Raw genomic sequence first — 23960 nt, 5'->3', positions numbered from 1 at the left:
TAATCGATTCAAAATAAATCATTATTTTAAAAGGTCTTCTATTACGGCATACAAAATCGTAATAGATTCCGAGAGGCGGAATTATGTTTCAAAAAAACTCTTCGCTTTAAAATAAAATTTCCAAGATCGCGAAAGCACTTACTCGCTTTTTCTTTGAGCGATGATATATTTTAGCTCAATAGAAACAGTAAGGTAATTCAAAAGAAACAAAGGAATATAAAGAATTTAAAAACAGAGAAACAATGGTTATACTTGAACTCATTTCGATCTTCAGAAAATAAAATTGACGTTTTTCAATTTATTTTTACTTACAAAGTTAATCTGGCTCAAAATATGCACACGTTGGTGTATTAAGTTTATTTATTTAAATTAACCATACGCACTACTGTTAACTACAATGTACAAACAAACATGATATAATTAGCTAACTTCAAAAACATGATAAAAAAAGCACAAAAGATTATTAAGGTCCATAAAACAACAGCCAACAATGACGAAAAAGTTAATAATACACATTATGATACATAGTCAGAGAGAAAGAGCCTAAAACTGGTAATTCCGGGATAGAAAAGATACACTACTCTCGGTAGGCTGTTCAACAGACCGAAAATTCTCCCCACAGGCAGCATCTACTGTAAATTTATCCTGCATTCTGGAAGAATAAATGGTCTGTATTGCCTAGTTCTTAAAAAGTTGCTCGAGGCATATACATAAATAACGATTATCCACTATTGAAAAAACACCTTTCTTCTAGGTATAAAGTATAATTTCACAAAATGAAACTTATGGGTTCAATTGATATTTGTTTACTATAAAGGAACTTTTAACATATCTGAAAATAAAAACTATTTATTAACAGCTGATCAACAGTTGTCAGCTTTCAGCCAGCGAGCAAAGTATCCAAATTTTATATAAATATGTTATCTGTTATTTGAAACGAAAAAAAATACACTTGTGAGGATCCGATTGCGACACACCCAATATATACAAAGTTTTTGGCAATCTCGTCATCTGGAAGTATGGCGTCTTCTGTAATCCGGCTACTTGGTGGTCGGGTGAGGTGGATGGTTTGAGGTCGGGGATCCTGCAGCTGAGTTTTGCGGGCAGAATGGGCCCGTACAAGAGGACAGATGCAATTAATCATTTCTAGAGTAATAATGTATAGAGATATATATATATCATTGTAACCACTGTTTAAGTACAGTGTTATATATATATATATCATTGTTAGCTTAGAACTATAAAGTAGAACTTAAAAAAATAATACCAAAAAAAATGTTTTGATGTTGATTTATCAGTAATATGAAATTATTCTCAATCTGCGAAATCTCTTAACCAAATATAACAGCCTTTCAAGAATTGCCTGTCTTGTTCTCTAAATATTTTTTATATCTTTTATTATTCACGAGTTTCGGAGGGGTAGAAGGGAAATTGAAGGAAAATAGGAAGGAACAAAGAAGAACCGTAATGAGTGATTACGAATAAATGGAGAGGTAATCATATTTCAGACGTTTTTTGAAAGTTATTAGTGAGAGCTCGTATTTCTAAGAAAGTTTCAAAGTCTAGCCGTTCGCTTTAAATAACGAGAGAATTATCTAGAAGCAGGTATAAAAATAAAACTCCAAAGTTAACGTCTTTTATTGAAATAATAAAAATATTATTTTTGCATTTAAAAAAATTTGCTTATTTGAGAATGTCCCTGCTATAATTAAATTTTTAAAAATGTATTTTATTTGATTACAAATTTAATACTATACCGACTCTGGAGCGCTTGCCGAATGTTACCAACGACCACCAACGACAATTTACTAATTGTCGTTGGTGGTCGTTGGTAACATTCACCACTCTGTATATCGTCGCTGTTCAAGCAAAAGTCACTAACCCATTAAGAATAGGATTGTAGTCGCATGGCTTGTGTCTCGGACAACATTTGGGTAAATATTAAAAACGCAAATATTTATTTTTTTTAAAAGAAAAATAAGTTGATTCAAAAGTTTGTAGAACTCTAAAAATTTGATTTTTCGGAGTTCGAAGTTTTATGTCCACAACGCAATTATTCAATGTCTTTTTTGTAAAATTTCATCAGTAATTTTTTCTTCAAGTTATATTTTCATATATCTGGAAGGTTTTTAATGTGGCAAGATGGCTAGTATTTGGTAATTACGTGTTTTATGAATATTTTTTTAACATCAGTTGTTTTATATTTCATTAAACAAATACTTAAACCTAAATAAAATATTATTTTCAGGATAAAAACTATCAAACTTATAAATTGATTAAAGTTTGCCTTAACTGTAAATAAATTATATCTGCCTTTAGTAATTTATTCTTGTTGAGATTTTATTGCAAGTCACACCACTGTTTTTCACAATCAAATTATTTCGACTGACACATTTTTTTCTAAGTAACCTTGGTGAATTTTGCCTCTTAAAGAACATATTCAACTTAAAACTGTCTTTTCCAGAGTTAGTGACTTTTTCAAATCCAAAATATGGACCATATTTATGTGTAAGGTCTTAAAACTTTTTAATAGATTTTATTCAAATTGAATTTTTTAAAAATTGAAAATATCGTCACTTTGGTAAAATTTCTCATTTCCTACGTTGGTATGTAAGTACTTTAATCAAAATATTAGAAATGTTTAATCTTCGAAAGCCAAAAACCCATAAAACAAAATAAAACGAGCAATAAATTAGTAAACGAACGAAATTGCAGCCATTACTGGAAAAATAATTGCCGCCACGGTCCACGAGATGGCGACTAAAAAGCTAACAAAATGGCTGGCTTATGGCGTCTGTAATAATGCTTACATCACACGAAAAAGATCTTTATTTGTTTTCTTAGTTACTCGATACGTTGATAACGTATTTTTGTGCGCTTTTAGGGCCGATATTTCTTTGTTCAAAATTTGCACGGTCACTTAAGCTTCTAGAAATAATTCGCCTTTAGTTTTTTTCCTTCAGTATTTCTCGTTTCATTTTACTTGTAAAACGCTATCAATGATTTATATATTTGGACTAATTTTACGTAATCTTGGAATATTTAACTAATAATATGTTTTGTAAGTGCTTGGTTTGAATCTATTTTCAGAACTAATTCTTTTCTAGCGTTCTTGTCATTTCTGATAAAGTTTTAGTAAATTCACAGCTCGAAAAAAATAAATAATTAAAGACACATTTTCCTTAATCTATCGTTTTTTTCTCTTATTATTCCCTGTTCTCATAGAAAATTAGTATTAATAATAGTTATTGTAATAAAAATACTTTTATAGTTCTATTCCAATCTTATTTGTAAATTTATTATTATATTAATATGTTTTGTTATTTTATACATCAATAATAATTAAAAATATAATTTACAACCCCTGCTTGCACTTTCATATAACATTTTTTTTTTAGTCTCCCACCAGTCTGTCGATGTTATTCACGTCGAAACCCGGTTATTGATAAAAAATTATCAATCAAATAAGAATAAAACTATAATCGTATGTTTATAATTATAATAAAAATTAAGTATCAATATTAGTTGATTTATATGCATATTGATTTTTTAATTTTATTTCTTGCTTGCGTTTTTGAAAGTTAAAGTATGTAAAAAACACTTTTTATTAGTTTATTGAGAGTAATTGTCATTTAGCAATAATCCCGCAGAAGAACAAAATGTTCATTTGTAAAAACTTAAACAATTAATCATTATTAGAAGTTTCTGAAAAAGTAAAATATTATTTAAGGAGATAATGGTCTATCGATGGCTGTTTTAATTAATTATTTTACACATTATGTAACATTCGTTACGTTTGTGTTTAAAAATGCACATGTATTTTAAGAGTTAATTTCAAAACATATATTTTTTAATAAAGAAAAATGGATGTGTAAATTGCAGAATGGTTAGTTTTTTAATATTCCGTGTGGGTAAAGTACAATTTTTCTTTTTTTCAACATTAAGACATATCTACTTAAATGAAATATTGTTGATTTTATTCAAAAAGGTGTAAGAAGTATAAATTTTAGAAGTATTTTTATGCGTTTCCTAGTTGATGTCACCCGGATAAATCTCATCTCCATCAATAAAGGTTTCAGCTTGTTCAACTTTACAAAAGTCAACAGATGGAAGAGTTAAGGAAATGTGGATGTTATATAGGAAAAATGGTGAATGGTACACAGTATGTAAGGTAGTCATGAAAACCAGCCAATGACAAGTCAAAATATTTATAAATGTCTAGGCTTCCATATTCTCTTAACAAAAATGTTTTTGCTGTCTTTTGCAAAACAATTTTTTTATTTGCAATCAATAGATAGATATTTATTTTTTCACTCGTCTCTACTAATATTTACAGTCTTATTTCTTAGAAAAGAAAAAAATGTTATCTTAAAAATAATTTCCTAAATAAGCGGACATTTTCTTTTTAACCAGCTAAGGGGCCCACCATATTGAAAGGAAATTATACCAAAATTGATGAATCAACAAAGATTAATCATTTCGGGACAGCTGTCACGTGATTACTTCATATTAAAACGTTTTTCGTACAGTTTATATTTCGGAAAATCGTCGAATTATACTAATTTATTATTCAAATATCAGAAAGACCATAAAAAACCTCTGATTAATTTATATTTAAACATGAAAATCAAACAGTACCAAGGCTAAAGACATTATATAATTAAAAACATATTATGTTAAAAATTTATGAAGCCAGCTGACAAGAAAATATCCAAACTGTTTTTGGTATACTTAATTTTCAACAAGTAGCCCATTTATTCGTAATTTATTAAAAGTATTCCACTTTTTTTTATGAAACAAAAAAGATTCTTATGTCCTCAATTTAAGTAAAACTTGTCTTTTATTTCAATAATAATTTACAATTAACCTCTAATAGTTATTTTCACTAACAATCTTGAATACTTCATAAATGTTCTCACTTGTATATTTTTATAACTATTGGTGTTTTAGTGATTACCCTAAATATTTATTAATTTATTTATTTTTTCATAACCGGCATAAATTGCATATTTTGAACATAAATATAAAAAAAAAAAATACAAATATAAATACATAACAAAAAATTATAGAATTGCATAACTGTAACAATAGTAAAAAATAAAATAAATATATCATTTTACTATCACCATCATCATTTTAAGCAGTCGATGGTGTATAGAGCACTATTTCTGGTTTACCAGTGGCAAGGTAATCAGTATCACACGTTAGGTGCAAGCCCAGGAATAATTCAAAATAGCAGTTCAAAAAACCATCAAACGAATTTAGAACCAGAAACTTAGACGACTGGTTTTAACTCAATAGTTGCTCTCAGATAAAAATCTTGAATAAAAAAATCATGTGGAAATAAATACGCCTCTTTTAAAAGTAGTTGGCGTGATCGTCAATAACTTTTGTGGTGCTGGATTCGATTCCTGGCGGGTGCACTTGAAATTTTAAAGGATTTTTAAACTGCAGTATTTCATTGTTCCTCGACTAGCACCTTAATTATAAATCTGATTTTCTTACTTTCATGTAACAGATGATCAAAATACGCCACATTTAGTTTACAAATACAATGTTCTTTGTACAACTGGTTGCGGAAAGGACGATGAGTATTAAAAAAAAGATTTTCGTTTAAATCAAAATCATATAAACTCGATATATTTATTTTAAAAAAATAAATTAAGTTCATTGTAACTCTAAAAGTAATAAATATCTATTTCTTCTTTAAATTCAAATAACGAGCAACTTCTATCACTTTTTCATTTTGATTATTTGACAAAACGTTGCGTTGTTTTCGAAATGTATTAAATTCTAAAGTAGATATTAGTGTTTAGCTAGCCTCCTCAATAAAATACAAAAAAACGCGGGATTGAGAACACTTAGACATCAGGACAAATTTGAACTGCCTTTGTTCTCAAGCAACGCTACATACCGCACCCCTTTGGCCTGCATGTGTCGGGAATAGAATAAACGAGTATACTGCCGAATAAAAAAACTGTCATTTTTCAGGATACTCTCCCAACTTTTGCGAATATTTTTTTGGGAATAAATCATTGTTAATATATACGTACAACTTATTTTTCATTGTATTTTACACTTCATTAAACAAATTTTATTCTATGTTTTTTGTGTAATTCTATAATTAAAGATATAAATGAATTTGAAATTATATCAATGATTTCCTTCAAATTGTATGTTTTCTTGTTTGTATCTTTGTTGAATTACCTTATAAAATAAAATAACCCATTGATTTCTTTTTCAGCAAGTTTTAAATAACTTCATTAAAAAAAGATAATTAATTTGTGGTACAAAAGTGTTCGAATCTCGTACCTCTGATCCGTGAGCCTGCGGCTCTACCACAGAACAATTTATGAGATGTTTTTTTTTTTGTTTTTACAATTTATTTTTATTTTTAATTTATAAATCATAAAACACAAAGTATTTTTAAAATATGACACGTTTAATTACATTCCTAGGAGTTACGACAACTTAATTCGGGACGTAAATAATATTTACATTAAAAAAATTATACATATTGAGAACAACAAGGAAACAAAGCAAGTTTAGCACCTCTTCAACAAAATATAGCACAACAATATATACGCCAAAAACCTTTTCTTAAACAAGCAGAATAAATACATAAAAAATGCTTTTACGAATAAAAAAAAGTAGTGAATCCACTTAGCGATCCATTATCTACTGACTTTATGTCATTAACACCACATGATATGATACATAATATACAAAATCCACTATCATGTAAGCAAAAAATTGCATAAGGACATGCTTGTGTGTGGCATCTCATTGATAAGTTTGAATTAGTACTTTGCAGACTGTTCATTATTAACGATTCTGCCTCTGTTAAATTATCCATATAACTTTAATTTGCTTTAAAAAAGGGAGCCTCAATCCCTGTCGATATTAGCGAGATTGTATCAAAATACTAAGAAACGCCCGGTAACAATTAATTTTATTATTTTTCTTCTTCTTTTTTAGGCTTATTCTTTCCACTGTTGGATAAAAGCCTCTTCGACACGTCTTCATTCTTCATCATCAGGTTTCTTCTTCCATGTTTTACCGGCAATCGAGGCAATGTCATCGACCCATCTTGTATGTGGCCTTCCAACACTTTTTTTTTTTGCCCATGGTCATCATCATCCCCTTTCCGCACATAATGGTGCATAGGGTACTGCATCTGTATACCAATTGCAGCATATCTTGATAATTTTTGTTACATGATGGTAATATGATCACCACGCTTCAGGTACCATGGAGTATGAAATATAGTGTAAGAACATCCTTTTTAACAAATATTTCAAATCAACCATGTCGGGAATCAAACCCGAGACCTCCTGCATGGTAGGAAAACGCACTGACCATCACACCACGAAACTGACCATGGCCGAACACTGCTTATGGTCTCCACTTTATTATTCTGCGTGCCATAATTTTGCGTCGCTTAGTGTCCTGCCCACTGCCATTTTAATTTTGCTGCATGATCCATGACATCTGTAACTCAGGGTAGACGCTTTATTTTTTTATTTTTTATTTTGTCTCTTAGACATATACCGAGCATCTGTTTTTCCATGGATCGTTGCTTGTATTTTAAGTTCTGTGTTACAGGCGTGATTTCTAGTCCGTATGTCATAAAACATCAATTTCAATTCTAACTTTGAAATCAGTCGTGAGTTTTATAGTTAATCTTAAGACATTTCTACCTAAAATATTAGCAAGCACCAGTTCAAACTTTTTTTCAAAGCTTCTTACTGCGGTTAGTGACTCATTAATTTATTATAGAATTATAATCCTATTAATAAATAAACAAAATAAAATTTATATTTAAATATTTGACAAACGAAATTCCTATTCATTGAACAATATGTAACCGTCATTCTCTTTCCACACCTAATGATGCCTTGGGCACTACATCAGTACACCGACCACAGCGCATATTGATCATTCTTGTTTTATGAAGGTAAGATCATCAATATTACGTTTTAGGTGCTATTTGAGAGACTGAAATATTCTAGTGTAAGAACACATTTTCATGTAAATATTTTATATCATTCATGTCAGGAACCGAACACGAGACCTCTTTGTTTCGACGAATATCACTATTTTTTCGTGCTCTAGTTAATGGTCATTGTATTTGTCTATTTTTTTTTTATTCATTTAAAAAAAATTAAAACCCGTTAAGTTAATACATAGAGTATAAATATATTCACACGGTTGTTGATTTCAAATGTATTTCCAATATAGTTTTCCAAGTAGTTAGGTAAGTCATTTTAATATTTAAGTATAATGTCGATTGTCACCAAAATTCTCTGGAAAGAGTCTAAAAAAATCTTAAGATATGTAAATTTTAAACTTAGAATTAGTCATGAATTTTTAAATTACATTTTTTTACTAAAAACATTAAATTTGTTAAAACTTAACAATTGTAGTTACATTATAGGCTTTTTTTTTTTTTTAAATTGTAAATTCAATATGGGATTGCCCTGAACTGTTCGCTCTCAACTTTAGGGTACCTGGAAGAATAACAAGACAGGTGCCACCGTTTTGTAGTAACAATTTACGGACAGTGTATACTTGTAATGCCGTATTAAACAGACTTCATAAACTCGGCAATAGTTATTCTCACGTATCAGATAGTATATTAAGTATAGTGTATTGTTCCTTTAAAAAAAACCTTTCTAACTTTTTCAAAGATGGTGAATGGTAATTATAATTATTTATTTGTACCTTTCGTCAGATATACAATTTTTTATTCACTTTGTCCAGCTATATGCAACAGTACTTTTCAGTTTTCTTGTTATTTATTCAGTAATTGTTTAAAATTGATTGTCATAATAGTATTCGTAAAACTGTTTCTTACAATTTCGATTTTTCTGAAAATTTCATACATTTTTTTAAATAAACTACTGTTGCGAGAGGGTGCCATATGACATTTTGTTTCTCTCTCTGTTACACTCTGAATACCACTGATGTCGCGTTTCCTGTCAGCGAGTTGGTAGTGTAGCGAGTTTGATTATAGTTGGAAGATGCATATTAAGTCTAACGCATGATATCGAGAATTTTGTGGTTATTGTTGACCTGAACAACGCATCAAAGGTTATTAAACTGTAAAGCGAATTGAATGTTTGCAGTTTGCACCGGGGAAAAATAATTAAAAATACAAATTATAATTGAAGAAATTCGGCAGAAAAAACATAAATTTTGCTACGTTCTTAACATAATGAAGTAGGATTATGCAAAAAACAATAACAATATTATAATTAATAAAAGTTATTACAAAAAAATGCTACCTGGGGGATCCTAAATGCCTCCCTTAGGCATAGATAGATTAATATGTATGTCAGCATTTTTGGTTATTGTTACGTCTTCGTCTTTTTTATTTCCAAATGCCGATTTACAATTGTTAGAAATATAAAAAAACATTACTATTCATTGACAAAAACCGATGGAGTCATATTGTTGTTCGTTAATAACTTCACGAAAATATGAGTTTTTTTATCTTACTCTAAACCAATCATTTATAATTTTTACTTACATGAGGTGGAGACACCTTACATGGCAAGTAAGCGTGTGTGCCAAGTTGAACTGTGATATTCGTAGGTGTAGTGGAGTCAAAAACCGGACCTGATTGGTCCGTTACTTTCGTGTGAAACCTCTTCTGATTGGTCACATCTCCTCCAGAGAGAACTGTAATTCAATCACAAAAAAAACATGATAAATAAATCTTTTGTCATCAAAACGTTTTCCTCGTTTTCAAAACGTTATAAATTTCTTACGACAGAAACCTATATTTTTGTTTGTTAATTTTGCGTGAGAGTATAGGAGAATAGAAAACAAATTATTTTTTTTGTTTGAATTAGTGCATTTTTTTTTTTTTTAAACACAAATACATATTTTATATCCTACAAAAAAATTACATTATTAATGTATCCCAAAATCTATGAGGCCAAGGACTCTGTGTTGAGTTGGGATATAACAAAATGGAAAGTGGAAGCACAAACATAATTAAATAATAGCAAAAAAATTATAATTAAATATTATTACATAAACTTACGTATATTTCAAACGACATCTGAACACCACGCTTAAAAGTATAAAAATGTTTTTTTTTTGTTAGCCTGGTTACTGTTTTTTTGTGTTTTTAATAATGTGCTCTAACATATAATAAAAAAAACTCTCATACACACTAGCTTAAATATTTGCTATCAGCATTGTTTAGCGATAAATAACAGCAATTAATGAGGTCTTTGATACCTTGGAAATGGCTACACGAGATAAAAGACTTCAAAATCAATGCTGAGAAAACAAAAATTAGGATACATAGCAAAAACCCACCGCACAGAGTAAGAGATAGTGTCTTATATAAGGATAATTACACATTCAAAATGGTTGAGCATTTCACGTATCTGGGCTCCTGTATAAAAAAGAACAGTAATGATTCATCATAAATCAGAAATAGACTCACAGTAGCCAGTAAAACAATTTACTTTTTTCTCCCAGTGTTCAAATCACGTAAGGTTCACAGAAATACAATGTCACCATAAACAAAAGAATTGTACTAACTATACTGGCATTTAACACTGACAGTGAAAATGGAGATGCTGGACACTTTTTAAATATAAAATACGGCGTAGAATCTGCAAATCAGTAAAGAAGATATCTATTGCGCATTCGGTACAACGATGAACTGTACAGCATATACCAGGCCCTTAGACTAAGATGGGCCGGACATGTACACCAAATGCCTAATTCACCCGTCCTTAAAAAAATGATGAGTTGACACCCAGATGGAAGAAGATTAGTGGGAAGACCCAGACCAGATCCTGAGATGGGAGGATGAAGTAAGGAAGGATGCAGCGCATGAAGAAGAGAAGTCTGGGTGGCGAATCGGAAGACAGCGACTGAGGACCGAAGGAGTTTGAGTTGAATGTTGAAGAAGGCCATAGCTCGATGTGGGATGTAGCGCTATCGGAGAAGGAAGAAACTAGAACATTTTTTTCCCTATAAAATTTGGTTTTTATGTTTAACTTGTATACAAAAAAACGTGTTCTCTTATACACCTTGTCCTTCATGCCATTTTAAATTTCTGCCAAAAATCACTATTTGTTTACTAATAAACAATGAAAGTACTTCATTAACATACTTTTAAACCATTTTGAAGACCGGAAATCTTCCAATCGATTTTGCTCACACTATAATACATAAAAATTTGTTTAAAATAAATCAAATTTAAAATTTATACTTTTTATCAACCCTTTAATGCCCATTTTTTTCTAATTCTAACTAAACGCATATTTTTATGTATGTTTTTTTTATTCAAATACTGGGAAAACTATTTTTTTTTAAAGTTTTTTTTTTGTTTTTATTACATATTTTGGTTTATGTAGACAATATGCTACATCGGGCATTAAAAGGTTGAAAAATACAAGAATATAAGGAATATAAGAAATAACTATTCGTTTGAATATCTTTTTATACAATAATGAAAGTTGTGGAAACAATTATAACCTCAAATCTTTAAAAAAAAAATAAAAATTAACCTTTTGAACTTTAGTTAAATCACACTTTTGACAGAATATGTGCAACTGACTTTTTGTTTAAAATTGTATCGAAAGTTTTTTATCCTGATGGCGACTTTTTAAAATAAATTATAATGGTTTGTGTGCACATAATACAATTACGAGTGATAAACATGTTTAAAATCACTTTTTACACCGATTATTGGTATCTAGCTCGTCTGCATTGAGCATTATAGGATCAAGCCATGATTTTAAGTTAATTTAACAAACTGCTTTCATTGCCCCTTTTACTGTACGTTTGACAACTTATAAGGAAGACTTTTGGTGGAATTTGTTATTTTTTTCATGACCAAATTACAACTATACGAACTTGTGTGACTACAAAAATTGTGATGTTTAATGTAAAATAAAAAAATAAAAAATTCTTTAATTATTTTTAAATGTTACTTAACCTAACTGACGGCGATCATACAAGTAACATCAATAACAAACATCTGTTAAAATTTTTAAGTTCACACCATGACCAACTTATACAAGAGTGTTTTTGATTTGGAATATAAATTAGAGTTTTAGCATTGTTTGTAAGGCACATCTCGAAAATCATGAGGATTTTAGTCACATTAGTTTGCCAGGGGGTAATGGCTAAGGCATTTGACTCACGCACGGGATGTTACTGGTTCATTTTCTGGTGAAAATACAAAAATTAAAGAAATCATAATAATCAGATCTCGGAAATACAAGTTCTTCAGAACAGAGCTCTGAAAAACATTCTTTGACTGAAATGAGATTTCCATGTCAATGATATCTACCGACAGACAAAAATACTTTATTTCATGGTGATGCCACTGCATGACATAACCAATACTATTTTGAATATCAAAAACTTTTCGGCTCACACAAATTTAAAATACAAATTTGGTCATGATATTCACAATTACAATACGCGTTACTCAGGGAATCTTCATGTGTCTAAGTTTCGCTCAACGAAGTTTGGCAGAAGGTCTCTGAAAAATATCCATTCCGAATTTAATAAACTACTCTTTAAGCTAAAACACAAAAAATCGAATAGAAAATCCAAACGTGTCGCAACTAAAAACTATTACTTAAATCTTTTTCAAAGTAATAGTTATTAATGTTATTTATATAGATGGTGTAAAGTACTATGTTTAATATTTTCTTTATAATGTGTTCTTACTATTTTAGATGTATTAACTATATATGATATTATTAGGTATGTATTGTGACAAAAATGTTTTCATTATATGTACGGTCCAAGATGAGTTTTTTTTTAGTCCCTAGGAGTTTTATATGTACTGTATGTATTCTATGTTTTATTCAAAATAATAAAAAAATAGAAAATGCGATTAGTCTTAAGCCTGGGTGTTTTTTGCTATAATTCATTACTGTAATTAGGCTTCAATGTTACACAGAATGAAGATGAAAAAAATGACTTCATCTCTGTTGTAATATGAATATATCAATCTGATAAACTACCTTTGCAGTAGAATTCAGATCTTGTCTACAAACATTTGAGTAAATTTAAAAACATTTTTGATTAACACGTTAATTGCTTGTGTCAAAAAAAGGCTTGCTAGGGAAGGAATACAAATAAGGAAGAAAGAAAATGTAAATATTTTATGGTAGATAGTAAGTTGATGAAATGATTGCTGAGTGAATTTATTGACAAAGCAGCATTTTATTATTTAATTACACGGATTAAATAATGATTTCGAAAATTACAATCATCGTATTATCATTAAAGCTTCTCTAGAAAATATTTACAAACCACGTTTTTCTGGATTTACTAACCGTGACTGACTCATCTCAAGGCGTAATTAAAATCGAGAGAAGTCTGCGGTAAATCGCATTATGAGCAAAGGTCATCAAGGATACCTACCCAAGCCCTCATAAGGTCAAATTTGATTAATACTCTTGGGAAACATTTTATGTTTATGGTCTAGCTATTTTCTTAACTAAGGGTTCTTACTTTCTGAAAACTATTTTTCTTAGAATACCGACGAATATGAATACGGAAAATTTTTCGATTGGAATGAATATTGTGCTTTTTAGCAACACGCCATAAAAATTGTTCCGCCAAATTGCTTAAAATCTTAGTTATTAATATGTTTTCATAATTAATAATTGTTGGTAAATATTGAAGTTTGTATTTTTAGTCGAACTTTTTAATTTATTTATTTGCATACCGAATTTCTGTTAATTACATTTATGTAGTTTAAAGAGTGCTTGAAAATAAAAATAGTTAAATAATCGAGTATGATATGCTAATAAACTCGTACTATACACATTTTAAATTACTTGAAATACTTACATATTTTTAAGTAATTATGAAATAACAAAATACTTCAATCAATCAAATTATAACCATTCTAACCCGATCTCCTTAAGTTGATTTGCTCTTTTTGATAAAAATACGTTGGTCACTTTATTTTTTAAGTTAGGCATAGATAAACAAAATACATCAAAATATGATCCATATTCATTAAAATATTCGTAAATATCGACTGGCGGATTTTTATCTAAACTCAACCGGAAAGCATCGCAATACACGACCGCATTCCTTCCGGGTGCTTCTAATGTTGACCCTGACTTGAGTTATTCTAATCAAAATCAAGTCATTTTTTTAAGGTAAAATTTAGTGTTTGCATTTACCGGATAAAGTATCTTAAGACAAAATAAAACCAATTCTGGAGATAACACAAAATTAAAGGTGACCAATTTAGGATTTAATTAAATTAAATCCGCCTTTTGTTTAGTAAACAAAATAAAAATGTTTAGTATATTTTTATAAGATTGGTAATAAGGAGCGGCAAGGATTTTTTTTTTTTTTTAATTGTTTAATTTCAATGAAATATTAATTTGTATACTGTTTAGAAATTGAAAAAAATATTGGTTTATTCATTTAGAATACAAACAGATTTACATAATAAATAGAAACTCTATTTTTTTTTTTATTCATAAATAGTACTACCAGCCATCTAATAACACGTATTAACTTCATTTTACTCAAATAAAGCGATGACGATTTTAACCATATAAAAAATAAATATACTGTTCATTAAAATAAAAGAAAATAATAAAAATATAAGTTTAAAATAAATATGGTAAAAACAGGGAGACAGTGAGAAGAAAAAGAAAAGAATTGGTGAGAAGCAGTGGAGGATAAATAAAGAGCAAAACAAGACAAAACGCCATTTCTCTGTTTTTCTGAATCATTTCTCTTCTCAACCTATTATATGGAGTGTTAAATATATCAATACTTTTAAAATTATTTCAAATTTTTTTACATACACGAAGGATTGTAGAATGTTTCCGATGATTAGTTTTAATGTTAGGAAGAAAGAAAAAATCAAACAATCTAGTTGGTCTGGAGGGGACACGGTAAGAAAGTAGAGTAATTAGCTCTGAGGAACCAAATTTATTGTTGACAATTTCGTTTAGCCGGATCTAATCCAAGATATTTCTTCTGTGTTTATGAATCATGGTTATGTTTAAAAAAGCTATATAATTCGGAAAATGCAAACAAAATATGTATTCTCTTATAACAAACTGTCAAAGTACATTTTAAAATATTAATTGGTTTCATAAAGTCATTTTTCCTGTTTTTTTTTATTTCCCTTAGAAGTACCCTACCCTACTTTTCTTTAATTTACTTGGGTCATTTCTTTTATAATAAATAAAAATGAGGCTTGTCAAGATTATTTTATGTTTTCTGTCATTCGTCTTGTCAGTGTATGTAACCATCAAAACAATACTTTGCAAGGCAGAAAAAACAGCCATGATTTATTCTTTCTCATTTCGTTTCGGATAGCTGTCATTAACCATACGATATTTCTTAACCCTTTTCCACGCGAAAAATATATATTCATCCCGAACGGTCACACAATGATTATTCATTAAGTGGACCCGTAAATCATAACGGTTGATAAATTTGAGAGAAAAATAGGAATACTGTTATGACACGAAATAGAACTTTGAAAATTGTAATATTTATTGTCGAAAAACAGTTAACAGCACTTCAAAAGAAACGAAACCTTTATTGATGTAGATAAGATTCATCTTGCTTAATTATTTCACCTACTTCAAAAAAGATTTACTTCAAAATAGTCAACAGATGGAAGAGTTGAGGAAATGTAGATGTTAAAACATAGGCAGAATGGTTCATGTTAAATTATATAGGGTGGCCACATGTCAAACGCCCTGTCAATGCCTAGATATCCATATGCTCTTATCCAAATAGTTTTTCTCTCTGTTTCACCAAATTTAGAAAAACTTTATAATTTTGTCATGTGTAAGAACGAAAATCTTTTATGAGAAATGCCAAACTCTCAGTGAAGGAGACTATGAAATCAAAGGAATTAAATATAATCAAAACCGAGCCTTACAAAATTGAAAATTAAAAAAAACCACTCTGTCGAAACCAATAGAAAGACTTCCGATCTTTAAAACGGTTTTTTGTGTGTGAAGGGAGTACGAATTTCGGATCGCAAGTAAACAAGTCATCCGTTTTGGTGAACGAGAGCTATAATTGGTTGTGGCTTTTAGTTGAATAGTTTAATCAATCAATAGAGAATATTGCTGAATTAATTTACTTTGGTAAATCATTTAATTAATTTAATATTTCACTTGATATACGCAACTTCAATAACTTCAACGTTGAATTTAACAATTCATGGAATTTTCCATTACATTAATTAATTAAAAGAGGATTCATTATTTATTATAACTTATTCTTTTCAGCGTGTCGTATTTATGAAAAAAATATTTTGTCATATTTCATGTACTACCATAGTTTACAAGTTTGAACTATTTTTCCATCGGTTTATACCTTCTTGGAGGTTTTATTATTTCCATAATTATTGTAAGATATTCATATTTTTTATTATTATTTCATTTTTTTAAGATTTCCATATTTGAATCAGCTCTTAAAATTACGTAGACTAAATATATTCTTTTTTTTTTATTTATTTATTTTTGTTTTGTTTTATTTTATTTTATTTTATTTTATTTTATTTTATTTTATTTTATTTTATTTTATTTTATTTTATTTTATTTTATTTTATTTTATTTTATTTTATTTTATTTTATTTTATTTTATTTTATTTTATTTTATTTTATTTTATTTTATTTTATTTTATTTTATTTTATTTTATTTTATTTTATTTTATTTTATTTTATTTTATTTTATTTTATTTTATTTTATTTTATTTTATTTTATTTTATTTTATTTTATTTTATTTTATCTGATTTTATTTTATTTTATTTTATTTTATTTGGGAAATCTACAGTTACATACATATTTAGTAAACAAACAGATATAGTGTATAAACTCAGAACTAATAACAGATTTCCACATAGTATACAAAGTTAGTAAAGAAAATATATTACATATCAAATAAATACATATAATTTGTTCATATGAAAATGTTATTTTCATGTACTCAATAATCAAAGAATTTTTAAATATTTATTTTAAGAACATTAAATTACTGTAAATTGGGCGGGATTAGGACAAGAATGCTTGAAGAAAGGATAAGGAGGGGAAGGGAGATGTACATATTTATTATTATAATATCTACTAAGTTACATATGCTGTGTTATATAAAAATAAGTATACACTGCCTACCTCAGATCGAGTATTTCATATACCTTGTTAGGATAAACAGTGTCTAATATGTTTGCTAATAATTTAATTTACATATTTTTATTGCATTTAATTTAACTTAATTTTACTCTTTTTGCTGTTTTGCAAACCGAAATTATTGAATTATCTTATATATAATTCCTCTGTACGTGTGATTTCACTGAACTCCTTCTAAATGGTTTAACCGATTTACGTGCGGTTTTCAGAGAAACATAGATCTTTGCGCTGTGCGTGTTTGTAGATATTAAAATCTTCAATCTTATATGTAAAAGAGATGTAAAGAACACAAATGTTTTTTTCATCGGTCTACCAGGGTTGCATTCGAGGAGAATGCATTTACAAAAAAATGGAAAGATGTTGTTTTTTGTGTGCTAAAAAAGTTTGTTTTTTAATTTTTAAAAACAGCATTTGTTTTTCGTGGATCTTAATCAGATCGTTCTCCTAAATTTCTTATAATTTTTACCCATTTATTTCTTTTTACTGGATTTTTGTTAATACGTACTAAAATAATATTAAATTCGACACATTTTTACAAATCGTTTTTCTACATAAATACACACCTCTATTGGCGAAAAAACCGGAGTTTGACGTTTGCAAAAAGAATGCCGTATTTGAAAAAAAAAAACATATGTTTTAGATTTCAACCATAAACAAGTACCTACTTAAAGGCAATATTTGAATATTATCAATTGATAGTTTTGTAATTTAATCACAAACAAGTACCTAGGTACCTATTTATCAATAAAAGTATTTTTCCAAGCTAATAGCAGGTAAGCCAACGTTTGAGCAGGACAACGTCTGTCGGGTACGCTAGTTTACTATAATAAACGCCGTATTTTGGCACTGAACTGATAAACGAATTTATAAAAAATATTAAAAAATATTTTCTAGTTAGTACGGGGTACTGACCCTAGTTAGACTGTTATCATCATTTCAAGCCAGCTCCCTAGTTGGAGCACATGGTGTCTACAAAAAGCTTCCAGGCATCTCAGTCAGCTGTCAGCTTCTGTGCGTCCTTCTAAGTCAGGTTCACTTAACTGCCGACAAACAGTCAGTAGCGGACGTCCAGGACGTCGAGAACCCAATGCCTTGTAAAGTAAGCAAGCGTGGTTATGACTTTCGGGAAACATCCACAGTATATGGTCTAGCCAATCGTATCACCTCCGGAGTTTGCTGCGTCTATTCTCTTAACACTTCATTCCTTACAAAGTCAAAACACCCTACACCCAAAATTTTTCTGAGACATATATTTTCAAAATTGAGTTCTTTGCAGTTTTAGGCCCTAGTGAGGTGTAATGATTCGCATCCGTAAAGGATAATGGGTGTTATTTATTATATATATACGGCCTAAGCCAATTACAACAGTTACATGAAGAAACATAAATGCAAAAAACTGAACAAAGAGAACAAAAAACTATTTAGCAAAGACAAACGAGGGCAAATGTTATGGAGGCATTATCTAGATGGTATTTGGTTTTTACTGAGTAGATATCCGATCTCCTAAACAGCCTTCATACCGTTGAATGTGGCGTCTGCTATTCCTAATTGCACTCCCAGTTCTTTTTTAAAATCTGCTTTTTTCCGTAACATACACTCCCAGGTATACGAATCTCTCGACCCTTTCAATGATTTGGTAAATTGTTTTTTTTTTATTAATAGATATGATATATTTATGAATATACGGATATGTCGACGATGGAAAGAAAAGCGTGACCAAGCGACATGTAGCAAAATTACAGAAAGGGCATTTTTTTCTAAGTATTTTTTTTTATTATTATTTTTTTCGTTCTGTTTTGGCGCGATTCCTACATAGTTTAAATAAAAACACAAATCGCCAGATTCGTAATCTTGATATGTTTGTTTATCTGTTTGTGAATCCCTTATGTAAACAAAGATATAAATAACAGAAACAACACCAAAAATCACGACGTTTTTCTTTAGAGTTAGGCAGAAAGGATAGAGCGCCCTATCACTCTGCCTTTGTAAAAAAACCTGGTTTCCTCTACGTTATTCCTATTTTTAACAGATTCATCTTTAAATATTTGTTGTATTTGGTCGTGTTATGTCTTTTTCGGTCCTCTTTGTTTTCTGCACCCATAAACAATCGAATCGTAAATCTTTTAAACCATTCATTTGTTGTCCATTCGCTTTACATGTACAAACCAACAAAACCCTTCTTTCTTGATTTTGTCGACACTGCTAGTTTCAGCCCTGCATAATGCACAAATTTTGATATTTATGCACCTATCTTACCTGTATTATTTTACCATAAATTCACGTGAAAGATCGCATTTCACTACACAACTCTGCTCCAGAATATCTAAGGGAACTCTGCATACCAGATGAACTAGCTGACAGACGTCTTACGCTTAGACCAGCTACATCTACGTCGAAAGGAAAAGTCATTATACATCTACGCAAACAGTGCACTAAATTCGGAGAACGTGCATTTGCGGTCGCAGGCCCTACGGCATGGAATGCTCTCTCAGCAGAAATCCGAAACTGTGAGAGTGAAGTGATGTTTTAGAAAAAACTTAAAACCCACTTGTTCTCTAAATCATTTGAATAAATTCTAAGCATGTGGTGGAAAAGTAATATGAAAAAGAACATTATTTTTCTTAAATTAAAAAGTTGAAATTAAATTTAAATCTTCATATAATCACTTTGTCAAGCGCCCTGTAGGTATTATATTACGAAAATAGCGCTACATAAGTTATCCATAATTATTATTATTATAAATTTTTATTGAATTTTTAGAAATTATTTGTTCATCACTTTGATTTCAGAATGAATATTTGATATTGTAATTAAAAGATTAATGAGAATAATGAGAATAATTCAACATTAAAAACGACTTTAATTAAAATACAAGCTCATAAATAGTCATAACAAAAAAAACATTTAAAGTATATTGTAAAAGAAAAAATCATGTATCATTTATTAAAATAAATATTTGAATTAAAAAAAAAAGTGTATCGTTATTAATAAAATCAAAAAAATAAAATACCTTTTGGTTGAAAATATGCTTAAAATATATGTAATGTAGAAGGAATGAAAAATTTGTATTTAAGATTCGATAAAAAAAGATTGACGTCAAACATTTTTTAATATGCTTGTTTTTACACTGTAATATTTCACTGTCTCTTAAATGACTTCTGAAGCAAAATACTGATAACCTTGTCTTTTGGGTTAAAAACACATTTTGAGGATTGCAGTACTCGCTTAATGTTCTTTGCAGTTCTAAGTGAGATAAGGATTTGGTTCACTATTTGACTTTTTCCTTTTTGATATTTTTTTCTTTGGTGTTGATTACACACATAATTCACATCTAACACCTTCGAATGTATTAATATTTTTTATTTAAAAAATAAAGTTCTTGTTTATTTGAATCATAACAACATTTGCTTATGACTACTTTATGGAAAATCGATACAAATCACGCAATACTATTTTTGAGCCAAGTTGAATTTAAAACATTAGCAATGAATTTGTACATTTTAGATACCTACAATTGCATTGATTATTATTTTTGCTGATTGTTAGTACGTGAGTATATAATTATTTAATTACTATCTTATTAAGTATTTTAATATTTATATTTTATTCAAATACTGGTAAAAAACTAATTGATATGTTTGTACCCTGCTTCAGCAGTTTATTTAAAACAAAGAAATATGAACTAATTGGAAGTTTTATATGAAATGTAATATTTTTGACAAAAAAATAAGGCTTTTATTTATATCAGACTTGTTTATTTTTCCAAACTATTGCTTCGTTATGGGCTGTAATTTAATTTAATTTATTGTCTTTTACTGATCAAAGACGCGTAAATTAGGGAACATAATAATTAATAACGAGTTCGGATATTATTTTTGAACCATTATAAACCAAAACACTAAAAAAACTATAAAGATAAAAGTTTAATGTATTTGGTTGGTTTTTTTTTTTTTTTGTAGTTGCAAATTATTTGTACCTTGCTTTTGTTATGTGCAAGGTTTTATCGAATACATTTATCTTTAAATTATATTCCGTTGACTTCAAAATTTTTCACCGTAGACTTACAATAATAAAAATAAAGCAGAATCAGAATAAACAGAATAATTCTAGAAATATTACATTAACAAATAATAAAAAATAAAAAAAAAGTAAAAGTTGGACACAAAAAAAACAAAAGGAGCTAGATACCACCATTGAATAACTTAGCCTGCTTGATCGTCCCTGTAATGAATCGAACGGTCTCTCTTCGTGTATCATTACAGTTCAGGAGCTCAGCTAGGTTATTAGTCGCAGCAATCCGAGTGTTTATTTTGCATTCAAGCTCCCACCTCGGCCTATCAAACATTGGACAGTATACAAGAAGATGTTCCACAGTCTGCTCAGTGATGCCATCACATGGACAGCAACTATCGTCTCGCAGCCCAAAGCGATGCAGATATTCCCTCATGCATCCATATCCCGAGAGAGCCTGAGTTAATTCATATGTAGGCGTTTCATGCTTCCAAAATGTTTTGGCCTCGTCTGTGCTTCTCAAAAGTTGCTTGATCCACTTATTGGCAGTTTTTTCTTCATAAATTTTCCTCCACTCATTTAATTTATCTTTTGAAAGGGACCACCTTACATGGCTTATTGGGACTTCATCAAAGTTCGGCCTCACTTTTTTGACTGTAGCAGCCTTGGCTAGCTCATCTGCTCTCTCATTTCCGATTTCTCCAACATGAGCTCTAACCCAGCAGAATCGAACATATATGCCTTGTATGCTGAGAGCATAGTGAAGTTTTTGAATGTTGCTTATAATGGCATTCGTGGAGTAAACAGATTTGAGCGCGAGCAGTCCAGACATACTATCGCTGTGAATTGTGATAATTGCGGGACTAGTTATTTTTCTTTGTATCCATAATATTGCACTTTCAATACCAATCAGCTCTGCCTGGAAGACTGAACACTCATTTCCAAGTTTAAGTTTTCGCTGGTCTATCTCCCTAAGTTCCTTGTATACAACAAAGGCCGCTCCAACATGTCCGTTCAGTTTGCTGCCATCAGTGTAAATATGGATAAGGCTAGTTTGAGTAAGTGATAGCGTATTTGTGTTTTCCTCTAGATTCACTTGTATATTAGCACACTTAGCGGGATGTGGTAGTGAGCAATATTCAACCCGGCGCTGACATACACGGTCATTTGGAAGTAATTCGCTTACTCCACTACGTTTCGTTTCATCCAAAGACACGATTTCAGCAATTTTGAGATCTATGGGCTCAAGATCTGCAATTATCAGAGCTGCATAAAAAGATATCGTTCTATATCCCTTGCATATTTGTATAGCAAATAGTCTTTGTAAGGATCTGAGTTTTGAAATTTTTTTTTTACGTTTTATCGCAGAACCCCATACGGCAGCTGCGTACGTTATTACAGGAACTATTATCATAATATATATACATCTTAAAATATTCGGATTCAAACCCCAAGTAGATCTTGTTGCTCTTGTCAACCGCTGAAATAAATTTGTAGATTTGCATATAAGGTATTTAATATGTTCATTCCATGACAATTTTCTGTCGATCTCAACTCCCAAGAATCTGAAGTTTGAGACAGTTTGTAACGCTTGTCCCTGCATGTAAAACTTAGGTATAGGATGAAATTGCCATTTGGTGAAAAGTCGGCCTATTTTCAATTAGGGTCAAAGCACCAATGAATGACCATTTAAGGTTCAGCTTGTAGTGAAATCCACATAAAAGGTATAAATTTCATTTTTTAAGCGTACAAAATAAAAGAAAACAATAAAAAACTCATTAAGTATTTTTATTACAATTATAATTAATATTACTAAAAAAAAAAGCAAAATCACCAGTGAATGACCATGAGTACCCTAGTAAAAATAATACATAGTTACATCATGACATTATAAAACATACACTTATACATTAGAATATGGATATATTCACAGAATTGCATAAAAAATAGCATCAAATAAAACACTTACCACACCTTGTCTTATAAAAACACTATCAATCTCAGAACAATAACGGGAAGACGCACCACTACCTTTTGACAACTCACAGTTCAAAACTGATAGATTTGTTTCTTACCAAAAGGTGTGTCCGCCTACTGCTTTTGTCATAGTTTCTAGTGTTAAAAGTTTTTTGACTGGACACATGTAGCAATTCTTATTATATTGTGTTTTATGAACCAATGGTAATTTACTGGGGGGAGGTCACTTACTGGTGCTTTGACCCTTTATTGTGTACAAAAAGTTAAATAAATAAAAACAATTTAAAAAATGTATGTAAGCCTTAAATGTAAGTCCTATGAAATACGGAAGAGATAAAAGACGACTACGCTTCACGGCTTGTTCGCGAGTTTTTGACAGAAAATAGGTCGTATTGTTGCACTAGCCACCGTATTTACCGGACTTTGCCCCTTGTAATTTTTCCTGTACCCAAATATAAAGGAGGAAATGAAAGGGCGACGTTTCGCCACTATAGCGGAGATAAAGACCGAATTGCTGACGGAACTGAAGACCATACCAAAAAATGCGTTCCAGAAATGTTTTTAAGATTTGAAAAAAATTCTAGCGTAAATATTTATTATTCATTTTTATTTCAACACTTTATGTGCATATACAGTTTACATACATATGATACATACATATATACAAAGGGGGAGGAGAAAGGAAAAACTCAAATATTCAAGAAGTGACATATCATACGTGATTTGAATGCAAATAAAGAAAGAGCGTCTCTGATATTAGTGAGTAGATTATTCCACAATCAAACAGCTGCTACTGC

General features: G+C 29.7%; 1 protein-coding gene across 1 annotated transcript in view; it reads right to left on the bottom strand.

The window, feature by feature from the left end:
* Positions 1 to 9708, bottom strand: part of LOC148271763 (V-set and immunoglobulin domain-containing protein 2-like) — a 38395-nt gene extending 28687 nt beyond the window's left edge. Inside the window, exon 1 of the mRNA XM_088240968.1 lies at positions 9533 to 9708. The gene's annotated coding sequence lies outside the window, so the exon portion shown is untranslated. The remainder of the gene's footprint in view (positions 1 to 9532) is intronic.
* Positions 9709 to 23960: the final 14252 nt, after the last annotated feature.

The sequence above is a fragment of the Micrasema longulum genome, unplaced genomic scaffold (genome assembly GCF_059751315.1).
Source record: "Micrasema longulum isolate JH-2025_06_02 unplaced genomic scaffold, ASM5975131v1 h1tg002669l, whole genome shotgun sequence".
Classification (NCBI taxonomy): domain Eukaryota; kingdom Metazoa; phylum Arthropoda; class Insecta; order Trichoptera; family Brachycentridae; genus Micrasema; species Micrasema longulum.
Note: the sequence above shows the minus strand (reverse complement) of the source record. Positions and strands in the feature narration are given on the sequence as shown.